This window comes from Spermophilus citellus (genome assembly GCF_964194105.1).
Source record: "Spermophilus citellus genome assembly, chromosome: 11".
NCBI classification, from domain to species: Eukaryota; Metazoa; Chordata; class Mammalia; order Rodentia; family Sciuridae; genus Spermophilus; species Spermophilus citellus.
In genome coordinates, this window is record NC_138192.1 from 47,844,057 (window position 1) to 47,860,964 (window position 16,908).

General features: G+C 32.8%; 1 protein-coding gene across 1 annotated transcript in view; it reads right to left on the reverse strand.

The window, feature by feature from the left end:
- Window positions 1–16,908, reverse strand: part of LRP1B (LDL receptor related protein 1B) — a gene marked incomplete at its 3' end in the record, with an annotated part of 1,847,377 nt that overhangs the window by 1,747,744 nt on the left and 82,725 nt on the right. The gene's annotated exons all lie outside the window — the stretch shown is intronic.

Here is a 16,908-nt window from a genome sequence, read left to right on the forward strand (position 1 = left end):
GCTGATAATAAGCCTTACTTGGCAGTAATCTACATCCAGTGGCATTTGGAAAGCTGCAATAATGATGATGAAATTAAAACCCTAGAATTTAAATAGCACATAGGTCAGTGTGCTATAAAAATGTAGGTAAGAATAATAATGACCTCTAAAATGTTTGTGTTCATTGGTGAAGGCTGAGCTAATTAGGAATGAAAGTTGAAAACTATCTCTTTTCTGAATGTTCCAAGTAGGATGGCCTGGATAAATATAAGCATATTCAGCAGTTATATACTCTTAAAGCAGCTACACATTCAATAATTCTATATATATATAATTCTATATTTATTCTATATTTATATCTATATACAATTTGACCTGTATTTTCCTGGGTCATTCTAAATTATACCCCTTTTTGATTTAAATATTTGTTACTAGCCACAGTAAAAATTAAGCAATGTTTCTCCAACAATCTTGGCAGACTTAGCTATATATACTAGGTTCAGACCAGTCTTTGTCAATCCTTGTATAGAGAAAATTGTTCCCTGGTTAAAGTGTCAGGATGTATAGGTCTAACCACTTGAAATCTATCCAAAGTCTCCATGATTTAAAACTGGTCATGTGTAAATTCATCCAGATATGGAAGAATCTACCATCTTTTTTTACTTGTCATGAACACAAAAGTAAAAGATTTGTCTTTTTTAAAAAAAATTATCACATGATACATTAAACAAATTAAGAAATGCCACTGCTTCAGGATTTCTCTATAACTTGTGGTACTTCACAGGGAAGTGATAAAACTTCATACAATTTTATCAACTAATTTAAAAACTTGCCATGTTTAGCATCTCCAGAGACATCATTGTTCCAAAGAACCCAATTTAGAAAACACTGGCTTAAAATTCTCTTAGTTTCTGATGATACTCACTAATCTGGGTTATTCATGTTTAACTGAAAAGGCATTCTTCAGCTATGCAGTTTAGAATAAAACTAATGAAAAAAAAAAAGTATTTCAAAATTCAGACACACCCATGTACTGAAACAAAGTAAGAACTTTATATTTTTATAATGATTGCACTGTGCCCAAATTAATCACAGAAATATACCCACCTTTTCAAGTTCACTTTTATGAAAGTCAATTCCTTAGACCTCGTGGCATGATAGCAATGAGTAGATGCCCATTGGTCATATTTTTAATTAAATGATAAATTGAAACTTTATTCAAGGATGACAAATAGTTTTACATGAAGTGTTTTACAAATTGTTTTACATAATGAAGCAGTAAAACCTTCATTATTTAGGACTGTAGGATAGATCTAAAGAAATTAAAACAACAAAATTAAGCATTATATATTGGGTGTCAGCGAGTCAATTACTAGATATCAAAGAAGTGAAAGAGAAGCCATATATTTTCAGTTTATTTGGCATCATATCCACAAGAAATTATTAACTCTTTCATTGATCAACTCTATTCTTATTTTATTCTAAAAATGATATGTCTATTTTTCAACAACTCAATGACTTTAGTCTTCTCTCCAAAAGGTATATATGCATAGAGATGTATAGTTGTTCACTAGCTAAGATCCTTTTGTTAAAAGAATTAGCCTTTTCTTTCTATTACTCCTCCACAACATTGGCATCCAAATGAAGAGAAGGAATCATTTGCCAGGGTCATATTTGACTATTCAGTCAGGTTAAAATGAAAAATAAATAATTTAGATTAAAGGGTGTGGCATGAATATAGCAAGTCCTAAAGATATATATTTTGAATAAATAAATGAGACTTCTCCAGTTATGGAGAATTTACAAATTTACAAACTAACTATTAGCCAAATAATATAATCTGTATGTGTGATTATGTAAGGTATATTTTCAGTCTTCAGTATTATGTCTGGCATTATATTTTATGTCTTTCCATCACAATTTTGCTTTTTTTTTTTAAACACCAGAATATAAACATTAGACATGATTGTCATCATATTTTTGACATGGATACATTGTCTTAAACAAATGAACTGTCCCATTTTTGTTGCTACAAGACAAACTAACTCCTTTCTTTAAAGGTACATGAAAGGAAAAAGGGAGTTAGATTCTTCTATCCATAGGCGAATTTCCACATGGCTAATTTCAAATCATAGATCAGGAAACCAGGCAACATAATTACTTCACATACCAAAACACAATGTGTATTGGCCCATGTAGCAGAGTCTAAAAGTAAACTAATACCTGATTCTCTAGACAGCTAATACACACACATAATTCATTGCAATGATTAATGCTGATCTGATCTGTCTAGGGTCCTTCTAAGAACAGAGAAATGTGCACACAAGGAGCATATAAAAAAAGGTTTGAGAGTGATAAAACACTTATCTATACTAATGTCCTCTATAAATACATACCTATGGGCAATTTCAACAATTTTATGTAAAATAAATACAAATCTAAACTGGGCATTTTTTCAAAAAGCATATATTTTTGTATATTATAAAATAAATCACAAAATCCCAGGAACATGCATCAGTAACAATGTTTTCTCTTCATGAGCATTTCCTCCTGTATCTTAAGTCAAGGAAAGACTTCAAGGATCATCAATTATCAAGAAAATGTAATAGTCAACAGTAAGTAAAGTTAGAATTGATGAATATATTTTAGGCTTGACCCATTTTACTTCTTTCTTAGGCATATAGACCCATGATAATATTCATAACTGTGCTAAATATAAAAATACCTGAGAGTAGCTGGATGAAGTGCAATTTTCTATAGAAGCTTTTTAGTTTCTTCATCAGTATATGCACTGACTTATATAAAAAGTGAGAGAAAGTTATGATTTTGCTTTAAATGTAATTTCCTTTTTGAAACTATGCATATAAAGCTATGCATTTTAGTTTTCAAGATAACTGACATTCTGTAAATGCAAATATGCATTTTCTACTTTACAATATTACCCAAGGGAAAAAAAAATCAACAAAAAAAGGAAGTGCCTGTGTAGGAGTAAGCAGGAATAGAACAGTCCCAGTATTGTACTGTTCCCACTGCGTTTCAAGATTGTCTTTTAAATTTCTGCTTTTAAATCACTTCTATTCCTATCACATCTCATAAAATTGGGTAAGAATTTGAATCTCAATTTCCTCATTTAAAATATATACCTCCCCCATTGCTACCAAGCTTGCTTTTCAAGGAAATCTTCTCATACCAATTGCAAATGTTGTGATAAAGCAACATATTTTTCTAATCAGTTTGGATTGTAAACTTGCCTTATTAACTGGCATTCATAATCAATATTTGTCATTTACTTTTTCAAAATTTCTACATAGGACTTATATGCTATTGGTGATCAAATGAGCTCTGAATTTTGCTTGTTCGATTTTTGGATCAATGTATAGATCACCTTTAATTATTGCTTACTTTGCAATTAGTCAATTTCTGACAGTTATAATATTTAATGATATTCAATATATGTATAAATCATGAATAATACATATGTTGATTAACATACATTATCTCCAAATTTTAAACAATGCTGGAAGTAAAATCCAATTGTTTTCATAGTACAGAAGAGTTAATAGGTTGTCGGAAGAGTGCTGTAACTTTGCCCAAGGCCACATTGTCAGTGAATGTCAAGCCTGGGATTTGAGCCTCTGTCTCTTTGGCAACAAAGTCCACACTCTTGAGGACAGAAAATTAAAAGTACGGAATACATGTTGACATTCATTATATGAATACTAATGGAATATGTTTTCTGCTTTGAAAATGTCCAAAATGAAACAGGGATCAAATAGAAGACCTCTATATGGGAGAGTGATGCAATGATTTACTTCAGTTTCACAAACTATTCTTTTAAGCAAATTGGCTGTAGAGCAGGGCCATATCTGATAGGAATAAAAGGAGAGACTGCAGGACTTTGTATCCATCCTACTACCTTCTGCATTTTCCTGCATCTTCAGCTATAAGCAAAAACAGTTTGATGTGTGAGACACTCATTTTTGAGTCTCTTTCTCTTTATGGGGTTTTAGGAGAGTTTCTATAACATTAAAAAAGTAAATATAGTATATGTCCATATTTGTGGAAGCATTGCAAACAGAAGAACAAAAATATGTGTGGATAACTGTGGTGACTTCAGCAACTGTAAACAAAACAGCATAGTGCAAGGACTATGACACACCACCAAAAGGAGTTTAAACCAACAACTAACAGAGCCCATGGAGCTGTTTCTGTAGGGGCATCATGTACACAATCTGGAATGGAGCTTTTTAATCTTCACTGACTCTCCCTCCATCATAAAGAAAACTTTTGTAGAGAGCGAGCGAGAGAGAGATAACAATAGTAATTTTCATACATATGATGTTCTGAGTAGACAGAAATATATAACAATATCCTAAAAAGGCCCTGACACATTCTTAATGCCCAAACTATGTTGACCTTGGAACAAAAAGACTGATCAGTATAATATAGAATTTTTGCCTACATTCTACTCTTTTCAGTTACCATTACCTTAAGGATGCCTGATGTCCTACCAAAATTCATATAATGTCTCCTCCCCATTCATCTTACACAAGTACACAGCATGGGTTAAAAAGTACACAGCGGTTAAGTTTTTTCTTTTTGTTTTTCTGCCTTGTTGGGGGAAAAAGATATTGGAATTTTTAGATGTCTACTCAGGTCCAGGCATTGGTGTTATGCCACCCCATACACATCCTTGTTTTAAATGACAAAAGTGTATATCTTATGAGTTAACTAACCACTAGCATGCCTAATGTCAAAGTTAGTAATTAGCAAGTAAGGATTCAAAATCAAGTATTTTACACTGAGGCAAAGATTCTTCTCACTCTGTAGTAACTCATGCATAAAGCTTTGTATGGAGTGAATCTTATTTAGTCTAAATCATAATCATGCAAATTTCTATATTGTGGTCAGAGCTGTCTCACACAATTGAGAGTAGCAGACAGAGCCCAACACTTGGGGACACTATATATATATATATATATATATATATATATATATATATATATATATATATATATTATATCTATAGAAATGGGTTCCTTAGTTCTGTGTGGGGACCCAATAAACCTCCATGTACAGGGTGGCTTGGATCTGCAGATTGCCATTGTTTTAACAAACTATATGTTTCATATGTTCTTATGTAATATGAAATCCAAATTCTCCTATAGAAGGTAGCAGTTCACATACTTCAATGGGAAAAAGCTGGGTTCAGATGATCTAAGGTGCTTTCTACCTTTGCATATTGCTGATTCTATTAGTGTGTTTAACTTGCATCAACTCCTTGGAATAAAATACACACATACCTGCCTAGTGGTTTACTCAATGACAGGCCACATATAAAACATCAGTACCATAGATTATAATGGGGATGAAAAATCCTTATGGCCTAATGGCATCGTACCTGTTGTAAGGTCATATATAGAGCAACTAAGTACCCATGTGTTATGTAAACAAACCTGCTAAATAGGGAGAAGTTATATAAAAGAATAGCACATATGTAATTTATAGTACATGACTTAATAATGACTATGTTCCAGGTTTATTCTTTATACTATACTTCTCATTATTATTTTAGAGTGTGCAACTCTGAAATTTAAAAACAAATGCTTACTGTGAACCACATGACCATTTGCCATGTTACCAGTATGATTTTCATATATCTGATGTTTAACACATCTTCTGGCTACAAGAGGCCACACCAGGTGATTGACCTATACCATCTAGGTCTTTGTAATAAGTATGCTACACAATAATCACAAAACAATGAAATTGCCTAATGATACATTTTTTGGAGCTCACTCTGTTGTTAGGGGACATTTACAACTTAGGGATATTATATGGTATTCACAGGATTCAGTGACATGGAATCAATCTATGAACCACAAAATGCTATGAAAGAAACTTGTTAGATGTTCAAAAATTATGTTTCATCTCTTTCTGAACAGAAAGTTATCCTACCTCTCCCAGACTATTTTATATTTAGATGGGACAATCTGAATGAGTTCTGGCCTATGGACTGTGGGTGGAAGTGATATATGACACTTTTAAAACTGGCCCATAAAAACATCCTGTGCAATACTTTGTTCTGCTTCTTCTGCACTATGCTGCAGAAATCCAGGGTCATATCAAGATTCCAGGGAGAGTATAACCAACATGAGCATCTGGTATTCTGAGACCCCAGGGCCTCTACAGAACCATGTTTGCACAATTAAAACTTACTGAAATTCAGGGATTCTTTGTTACAGCAGTTGTCCTACTCTGAATAATATATGGCTTATTCAATTGTGAGGGGTCTATTAACATCTATCACTATTAATATAGTGTCCAAAATTCAGATCTTCCACTGTGCCTATATTCTACTATCACTAATACCCCTTTTCTTTGTTGTTGCTTACATTTTCGAAGGTTTCCCAGTTCTGCTGAAGCACCTCAATTCCACTTACAAGGATTGACTTGCAAATAACTAACTGATCTTTACTTAGCCTACTTCTGCAGGTTCAGCAACTTCCAAAATGAGGGTTCTTTTCTGAGCATTCCTCTTAAAGGAAGAGTGAAACTCTTCTGTGTATATGAATTTTAAACACCTTAAATATTAGTGAATAGATCCAACAATTTTTGACCATTTGAAAAATATTTCATATCCCAAAAATACAGGTAAAAATTTAAATTGTTTACTTAGACTTGATGCTAGCCCAAAGCTGTGTCATTTCTATTTTTAATGCATTTATTTTGCATTTCATTTCGGAGATTGCTATTATGAATAGTTCCTTAACACATTCTCTATTTCAAAAGCAAATGATCTGACAATGAAGTCAATGAAGGAGGACCTTATGATTTTGGTTGAGTCACTGTTGGACAATGTAAAACCGATACTTAAAATACTAGTTTGTATACATGGACTAATAAAGAGAAGATTCATTGCCTTTGCTTTATAATATAAAATTATAAATTCTTAAGTCCAAAAAGTGCCTTTTAAAAGATAAAATGCTTAATTTACCGAAATTCTCCCTTCTATCAAAATGTAGAAATGTTTAAGGTAGGAATAATTTGTTTAAATCAATAGTTTCTTCTAACCCCATGTATTCAACAAATGATAATCTTTATTAAACTGATACAGCTACAATATTTAGAAACTCCACAAAGAGTTATTTTAAAAAAATGATCTCTTTTTGCCTTATGAAAGATGTTAGTACTAAGCATAGGATCAAGCCTGGACAACAAGGCAGATAGCAGAAAATCTTAAACTTTCACAAGTATTATTACATGGAAAAGGCATAAATTGCTCTGCTAACACAGACATATTTTACAAAATAAAAACACACAGTCCTTCCCTGTGGATGATTTTTCTCTTCCTTAGGGTGTGGCTTGCATCCACCCCTCTTACCATAGCCTGGTTCCAACTTTGTAAAGTTATCAAGGAATCATGATACAGATCACCTCAGCACAGGGTTTAGTCAGCACAAGAGATGACATCAATAAGAGTGGCAATACTGTGCTAAGGAGCAGCTAGAAGAGTATATTAGCATGAAGGTATCTTTCAATACTGGGCTTTCCTTAAGGTAGTCTATGTTGGTTGTCAGTAGAAATATTCTCTCTCTCTTCTTCAAATTATCATGATTGCTAAATAACTTTTGAAAACTTCATCAACTACTCTGAAGGAGCCCTCTTGCCCTATTCACTAAATTTATATCAAATATTTAAACAAAAGAGTCATGGATAAGGAACAGGTTCTTAGGGAAATATTGATTCTATTTAAGAGGGTCTAAAACCCATTCTATCTTCAGTTATTTTTTTTTCTATTTGTACAAAGTTGAAAATACAGAGATAGGGGTTTGCTGTAGTAAATTATTCTTGTCCTAGATAAAATAAATTGTAAGTCAATGAGCTCACCTAACACAAAGCCACAAATGCTAGTTCTGTCATTAAGCTTTATGATTGAGGACACTGGACTCTAATAATCTGATATGGTCTTTGAAGAGTATTTACTCTTCATTTTGGACACTAAAGCTTTCAAAGTACTTGTTTGGTTAGGCTGTCCATGCTTACAATATCCTGAAAATTGACATGTGGACCAATGGTGGAGAATAGAAGACACAAAGAAAACCCACATAAATGCAGTTATCTCATACTAGATGAAGGTGCCAATAACATACATTGGAGAAAAGATAGCCCCTTCAACAAATGATGCTGGGAAAACTGAAAATCCATATGTAGCAAAGTAAAATTAAATCTCTATTTTTCACTTGCACAAAACTCAACTCAAAGTGGATCAAGAACCTAGGCATTAGATCAGAGACCCTGCACCTAATTGAAGAAAAAGTAGGTCCAAATCTCTATCACGTTGGCCTAGAAATGAACTTCCTTAACAAGACTCCTAAAATACAAGAAATAAAATCAAGAACTGATAAATGGGATAGAATCAAATAAAAAGCTTCTTCACAGCAAAGGAAACAATCAAGAACATGAATCGAGAGCCTACAGAATGGTAGAAAATCTTTACACCTGCACCTCAGAGCATTAATCTTCAGGACATACAAAGAACTTAAAAAACTTAACACCAAAAGCCAATTAACCCAATCAATAAAAAGGCTAAGGAAATGAATAGACACTTCACAGAAGAAGAAATACAATTGATGAACAAACATATAAAAAAAATGTTCAACATCTCTAGCAATTAGAGAAATGCAAATTAAAACTTCACTGAGATTTCATCTCACTCCAGTCAGAATGACAATTATAAACAATACAAGCAACATTAAACATTGGTGAAGATGCAGGGGAAAAGGTACACTCATACATTCCTGGTGGGACAGTAAATTGGTGCAACCACTATGGAAAGTAGTATGGAGATTCCTCAAGAAACTTGGAATGGAACCACCATTTGATGCAGATATCCCACTCCTTGGTTTATACCCAAAAGACTTAAAATCAGCATACTACAGTGATGCAGTTACATCAATGTTTATAGCAGCTCAATTCACAATAGCTAAACTATATAATCAACCTAAGGTGCTACTCACAAATGAATGGATAAAGAAAATGTGGTATATATACACAATGGAATATTCCTTAAAGAATAAAATTATGGCATTTCCAGGTAAATGGATGGAGCTGGAAAATATCATGCTAAGCAAAATAAGTCAATCCCAAAGAACCCAAGGTAGAATGTTTTCCCTGATATGCATATATTAATTCACAATTGAGGGGGGTGGCTAGAGAAGAATAGAGGTACTCTGGATTAGACAAAAGGGAGTGAAGGGAAGGGAGGGCTAGTGAGGATAGGAAGCATAGTAGGATCAGATATTATTATCCTCTGTGCATATGTGATGACACAACCAGTTAATTCTACGTCATGTACAACCAGAATAATGAGAAGTTATACTCCATTTACGTATGATGTGTCAAAATGCATTCTACTGTCATGTATAATGAATTATAACAAAATTTTAAAAAGAAATGTTTATGGAAATAAAAAATCCTAAAAATTCTTTCCTGCTGAGCTACATAATAAACATACACATGCGTTTAGAAGAAGAACACTTTATGTGTGTACTTATAATATCACACAAATAGAGATCTCATATATTCTTGTACATATAAAATGTTATATGTTTTATGGGAATCACCAATAAAATTGTAATAAATGTAGCATTTCTCATGGGTTTCAAGTAAAAGAAATAAATCCTAATGCTGTAACAAGTATATTATCATTAGAAACCTTAATAATTCCAATCTAGTTATACAATCTTACTTTCCAGCTTGCATATAGGTCATAAAAGTTACTGAAAACAATAGGAAAACATTGTTTTGACAGCTGCCATTATACAATAAATGTCCTTCTATTTTTGTACTGAAGATAACAATTGCCAATCTGAATAAGTGATGAGTGGGAAGTATGAAGACATCAAATCTCCTACTATTCAACTTTTGTTTAAAAAAAAAAACACCTGTCAAGATAAAATTATTGGCTATTTTATTTCTCTTAGAAACTTACTCTTAAAAAGAGAATATTCAAAATGACTCAATTAGCTCAATTATTGGATTTAAATTTTTAACAACTGGCCAAGGAACTATTGAACATTAGTCCTTAAGTAGTAGCATACCTCAAAGAGAATCCATATTGACAGATATTTCAGCTGATACACTCTGACAGCAAATCCTGCACACAGTAATGTCACTCTTATTGCTGTCACCTTTTGTCTTGACTAAATCCTGTCCTGAAGTGGTTCCTTAATACACTTATAAAAGCTGGAACAAGGCTACAGTAGGAGGGGTAGACATAAACTATACCTTACATTAATATAAGAAAGAGAAGGAACGAATAGTGAAAAATATTGAGTTTTAATTTTTTCCAATATGTGTGGGCTAGCAGAAAAGCTTATGCATTACATATAATATATGAAAATAAATTTAGTATTTTCTGCAAACTACTTCACTGTCCTTTAGTCTTACTTCCTTAAATGTTCACATACAATATACTGAAGATATTGCTGTAGAGACTGTGTCTTGTTTGAGGTAGTCAACTTCTGGTCTCTCTCTTCCCAAGTGAATTTCTATAGAGGAAATCATGAGTCCCTTCCCCTGGCTGCACTCCATTCATATTGAGTATTTTAATATCATTTACAAGACTACCAAATAATAATGTGGCAAGAAAATAGATGAGTTAATGCTCAACCTAAAGTATCCAGGAAGAAAAGCAGCTCTTATTTTAATTAGAGCCCTGAGAAACGTAAGGTAAGTGTCTACATAGTTAGGGTAGGCAGGAGGTAGAAACTGTGAGAAGGGAGAAACTGAGAAGGCTATTAGTGTAGGGAAGAGTGAAGTAGCCACCTCCAGGCAGCTCACAAATCAAGACCGCTTTCTACCATGCACATTGTCTGTGAGGGAGTAGGGAAAGGACATTCATGACAGATACTGGTGAAGTTATACTTGGATAAAATATCTTTGGAAGACAACTTGATACACTTAACCAGACTTCTGACAACGGAATCTCTGTAACCCAGGAGTTTTACTTTCAAGAATATTGAGTACAAAATTACACAATAAATAAAAAGATGATATATTTTTTAAACATTATTCCAATGTTTAAAAACTTGCTTAAACATTGGAATAATGAATAAAAATCTAATAAATAGATAAAATAATTAAAGGGGGCTTCAGACTTTAGAATACTTCATAGATTTCCAAAATTCATGATAGATTTCTGGATTTAGGGACATATTCAAGTTTAGTCATGAAAAAAGATTCAATTTCAGAATAACATATGTAGAATATTTTGAATATATTCAAACATGTAAGACTGTTAGTATGTACATAAAGAAAGTAACAGGCATTATGCATGATTAATATTGTTTATTAATAGAGAGCTATTTTTTTGGAGGTAATAACAAAATTAATGCTGAGCATAAAAATAACACTGGGAATATAAAACAACCAATTTTAAGACAGTGATAAGGCAAAATTAGAAATTTAGAGGTTTGGCCAATTTTTATTTAAGAAATTGAAAAGAGCAAGTATACAACTCAGCCTAATGTCACTTAATTTTAAAAAAATCTAGAAAAAATTTTAAAAGGACAAGATTTAATAAGTCATGCTCAGGGTAATGTTATTTTTGGTCATAGGACCTTAAACTTATGGGAAAAAAATGCTTGTTGAAAATACAAGTTTAACACTAACACGGGTGACAAACAGTTCAATAATGATGGCACTGACACATGAGTTCATGTCTGAGTTCTTTATGACCTTACATTGGGGGGAACCACCCATTGTGACAAACTTCTTGTTTTTGCTCTTAGGGTGCTTAAATATTGGTTGGACCTGTGAGAATGATCAGGAATAGAATCTTATGTGAGAACTCTTTGTCTTCATTTAAAAACATTTGAAGAATTTTAAAATTCAACTAAGAATATTCAAAATGTCTCTTGAGGAATTAGTTTTCTGAAAATCTTAAGAGTAAAGAAACTTTACAAAAGTGCCCCTGACTTTAAGTTTAAATAAAATGATACATGAATTTAAAAACCCAATTTTTAGTCTGCTGCAAACTTCCCCCTGAGTCCCCAAAGCCAGGACTCATTTGAGAGATCCTGGTGGGCTCTTTGCCCACAGTCTGTTGTCAGCTGGTTGGGTCAAGGAGGAAATGTAAAGGAAACGTTAAAAAGGAAACCTGCCTCTCACCTGCTCCCATTATCCTTGACTCCAGACCAACTGATGAGTGACCACCTTCTTGCAACCCAGAGATCATCCTCAAAGAGTTTTAGTATATTGTGTATATTACTTGCAGATTTTATTTAATGTTTTAGGTACAGCCCAACCAATAAACCACTTTCTTAAGCTTTCTGAGGAGCTGATTAAAAAAAAAATACTGTCACCCAAATCAGGGCAGATATCCAAGTGCAATCACAGGGTCTGTTCTGATCCCTTACTATCTTTTTCCACCACTGTCTTCCCTCTTCTCTCTTCCCTCCTCCTCCTCCTTCTCCTCTTCCTCCTCCTCTTCCTCCTCCTCCTCCTCCTCTTCTCCTTCTCTCTCTCTCTCTCTCGTCTTTTTTACTTTTCTTGATCATTTTCAAGCTTTCTTAACATATGTTATGATTTCTTAGCTTATGTATAGGAATTTCCATGTACCAAAAGAAAAATCTATCAATACATTTCTTGATAAAAATTTAAGAAGGAAAAAGGTAAGAACTCCACAGGGGTTGAGCTAATTAATTTTCTTTATAAACACATAAGCAATTATACAAGTGACCATCTGTTTGTCTGCATGAAGTTAATGAATACACAAAAGGAATCAAATTTACAATTTACTGAAATCTTAAATTCAACTGCCTAGATAGTAGCTTAGATCTGTCATAACATAAGAGGAAAAGTGCTCAAGTCTGCAGGAGAAAGACTAACAAAAATAAATAGGATTTTTTGTTTCTTTCAGTGAGAAGCAGTGAAAGTAATGTTATTTTGGTTGCATTATCTAAAAGCACAGACATAAGAAACTAGTATGTGGCAGTGACATTATTTCCAAATATGACTCTGATATTTAGACAAACTGAGATTGCAATGCACAGAAAATAGTTAAATTTAATATTATTGTGATAATTATCAATTTTCTTTTAAAATTCATTTATTTTGTTTGGTTCAGCATGCCAGAAGCATGCAAAAACATTTCTTTAAGATAATAATTAAAAATAAAAGAGCATACCATAGATTAATTCAGAGAATCACTACCATAAAATATCACTCCTGGACTCCACTATTAAAAAGCATGTATGTCCTTCCTATTATTTTTATTTCAATGGATAAACAGTTTATATATGTGCATATATATGTGTGTATGTCCATATATAAAATATATCATGATTATAGATATACAGATTATATATCATAGTCTATATAATATACATGCAGACACAATACAAAACCAAAGATTTGCAGACACAGCATTTATTTCAACTATTCAAACTGAAGCACCCAATGTATAAGATTGTAGACATGCATGCTAAAATATTTTGAAAAATGAAATATACCTGAATTCACACATAAAATAATATATAAAGTATTCATAATTTGATAAGTAACATTTCTAAAATTGTTGTGAAAAGACAAGCAATCATCAATTAACTCCACAAGTAAACCATTCCATTTTAGTTGCTGGATATACTTCATTGACCAATAAGGCCCACTCTAAATATATTTATTATCTAGTGAAAAAATCAGAATTTATAAGCACAATTACAGATGATGCAAAGAATGGTAAACCAGGCATGATGGGACACTTATGCCACCATGACTCAGGGGGTTGAGAAAGGAGGATCACAATTTCAAGGTTATCCTGAGAAACTTAGTAAGACCCTGTCTCAAATAAAAATAAAAAAGTGCTGGAGGTGGAGCTCAGTACTGAGCATCCCTGATTAAATCTCCATTACCACCACACCCCCAAATATCCTAAAATACACAAAACATAAGAGTACACATAATAGGGAGCTTTGTTGGGAAGGGTATCAGCAAATAGTAACCTAGGAAATAACTTTAAGCTAATAAAATTCAAAGAATGGCCAAGAGTTCAGGGAAGAAACATTGGTTCTTGGTTTAGGTTAATGGTTTAGGTTAATGGTGAACATCAAACACTGTATAGTCTATTCCATCATAGAAATTTTTTTTCTATAAAAGCAAAAACGTCTTCTAACATAGGAGAAAACATTGAAATTCAAGTTATCACCCAAGAAATGATATTCACAAGGAAATTGTTTGTTGATGCCATGTTTGTTTGTTGATGCCAAATTAATATCTATTTAAACACCAATATTTTAAGTCACTTTGTGCTTCTAATTCAAGTAAAATAAAATATACAATAGTGGCTTTTAAAAAAATATCTTATTAGTTGTTGGGGGACCTTTATTTATTTTATGTGCTGAAAATTGAACCCAGTGCCTGACTCATGCTAGGCAAGCACTCTACCACTGTTCCACAATCCAAGCCCACTATAGTGGCTCTTAAACAGAGCATAAAAAGTATAAGATTTAAATATGCAGATGAACTTCAGAGTATTGAAAATTTAAGATTTACTTCCAAGGTATCCAATCCTCATTTCTTGTTCCTGTTTTTCAGCAGTTTCATAATAAATTCCAGGGAAACTCTTCCACATTCAATCCCCTGAACACCTCTGACTTTTCTCCCCTTGTCTATGCAATGTTCTTCCCTTAGCCAGTGGCCTTCCAGCACCACAAGGCCCATCTCCTTAATAACTTTTCTTTCATACTTCCAACCAGTTAAGTATTGTTCTTTATAAATACTATGATGACACATAGTCAACTTTGGGCTTGCATTGTAATTTTTTTTAATATATGTAACTGTCAGATTCTTCTACAAGGCTGGAATTTAATTATAGAACTTGGTCTTCTTCATTCTTCTATACTATATTTTATTTAATATTTCTAAACTATATTTTATTTAATATTTGGGATCAAAATATTTGAATCAACCTTGACTGGCAGGCAGTTTTTCAAAATGCCTCTAAATCTATGGCAAAGTTGTGATTTCTGTGAACAGTTTTTCTCTCTGAAAGGACTTTATAAAAAATTCATACGGCAGGATTTTAGGCTCAGCTCTCCTTAAAATTTGGAATATTTTACATAATCTTGTTTAAGAAATACCTTGCTTCAAATCAGTGAATTTTATAAGCAACTCAGATCTTATCTTTAGAATTAGTGAACCACAGAGAAAGCTCATTGTATGGGATTAAACATCACTCATTCACTCTTTCCTTCACCAAATATGCATTATATCTCATAGGTACATCAATAACTATCCTAAGTGCTATGGATAGAAAAGTAAACAAGACAGAATAGTTTCCTCTCATTATCAAATATAAAGAAAAATAGGAAAGGGGAACTAAAAGGACATATTTGCAAAGAGTTGTCAGTAATATGAGATAAACAATTGAGGTACTGACACAGAGAATGATGAGCAGGGGAATCTTGAGGCAGATATTAGGTAGATGTTAGGAAACACCACTTGTGATGGGAAAATTAAAATGGAGACCTGAAAAGTGTGGTAATTGAGGATAAAAGAATAATGTAATGGTATATTGAGTTCATCATATTGTTTACAGACTTCAGAAGACTATTTGTGAAGAAGATTAGAGAAAAAGAAAAATGTAATGGGAACAAATAAAGAATTAACAAAATGTACCAGAGCTCCTTATAGTTACAATTGAAGTATGATTGCTTAATTAATCCATATAGACATTTGAGCCTGATATATAAACCAGGTAAATGTACACTCCTTCTAACTCCTTCACATTATTATATGTGATTGCCTCATACCTTAGGGGATTTCAAGAAGCTCCCATTGTATTGTAACCAAACATCAATTTTAGCATTTCTAACTGATGACTCTAGTGACATATGATTCACATCATTGCCCAAAATGTGCTCGAGATATTGAATCTACTCACTTCACCTTTTAATACTCACCCCTGGCTTGCTAGAAATCATGGCTCCTCATACTGAAACACTAACAAATGTTTTTATGTGACACATAGGAAAACATTTAACTATATTTTGTAAGTATCTGCAGTTCAGGAAAATTAATTTGGATATTTTTATATCCAATAAGAAAACACCATTTGGACTTGCTGCTGCAAATATTATAGAAACCAACTCTCTTTCTTAAGTCATAGTCCTCAGGAGTGAAAGAAAGGATATGGGGTGCCAGTGTTTTAAAAGGCAAACTAAAATTTCTAAAGATGCCAGAAAGGAAAACTGTTGTAATTACATAATGAGTCTCATAACCCATCATACTAATCTAGAAGGCCTTTGTCACTAAAACTTGGAAAGAATATGAAGGGATATGGATATATGTCTGTTAGGAAATTGTGAGGCAGCCCATGGTCATGGCTGAATGTAACATAAAGGCATTTATTTTTTATTATACACAGAGAAATGGCTCAGAAGTAAACCCCACCAGAAATGGGGACACAGTCAAAACTGCTGCCTAAAAGTCCTATCCATATACATCAGAAAATATTGATGAAAAAATTCTATATTACCATCATCTGTATTCCTGTCCTTCCTTCCTTGCTGTAGTCTTTGTGGACCCAAAGAAAAGTACATGAGATTATTATAATCAGAAGTTGTTTAGTTATATAAAAATTAATATCAAATGAGCCTAGATCTCTCTTTTGCATTTCCTTCCTTCCAACCTACTGCACTTCCTGAAATATAATAATTTTAACATTGAAAGATGCAATTCTATACTTAATATTCTGTTTATTGCATTAAATATTTTTGTTTATCCTGTGTTACCTTTTCAACTAAATTATGTGCTAAATGCTTTCTCAGGAAAACACAACTCAGCACTTTCATATCCCTGACAAAGAAAGAAAATTGAGTGTTATACTTTTTATGGTTTCCTATTGCTTTTTAAATTCTGTCATCT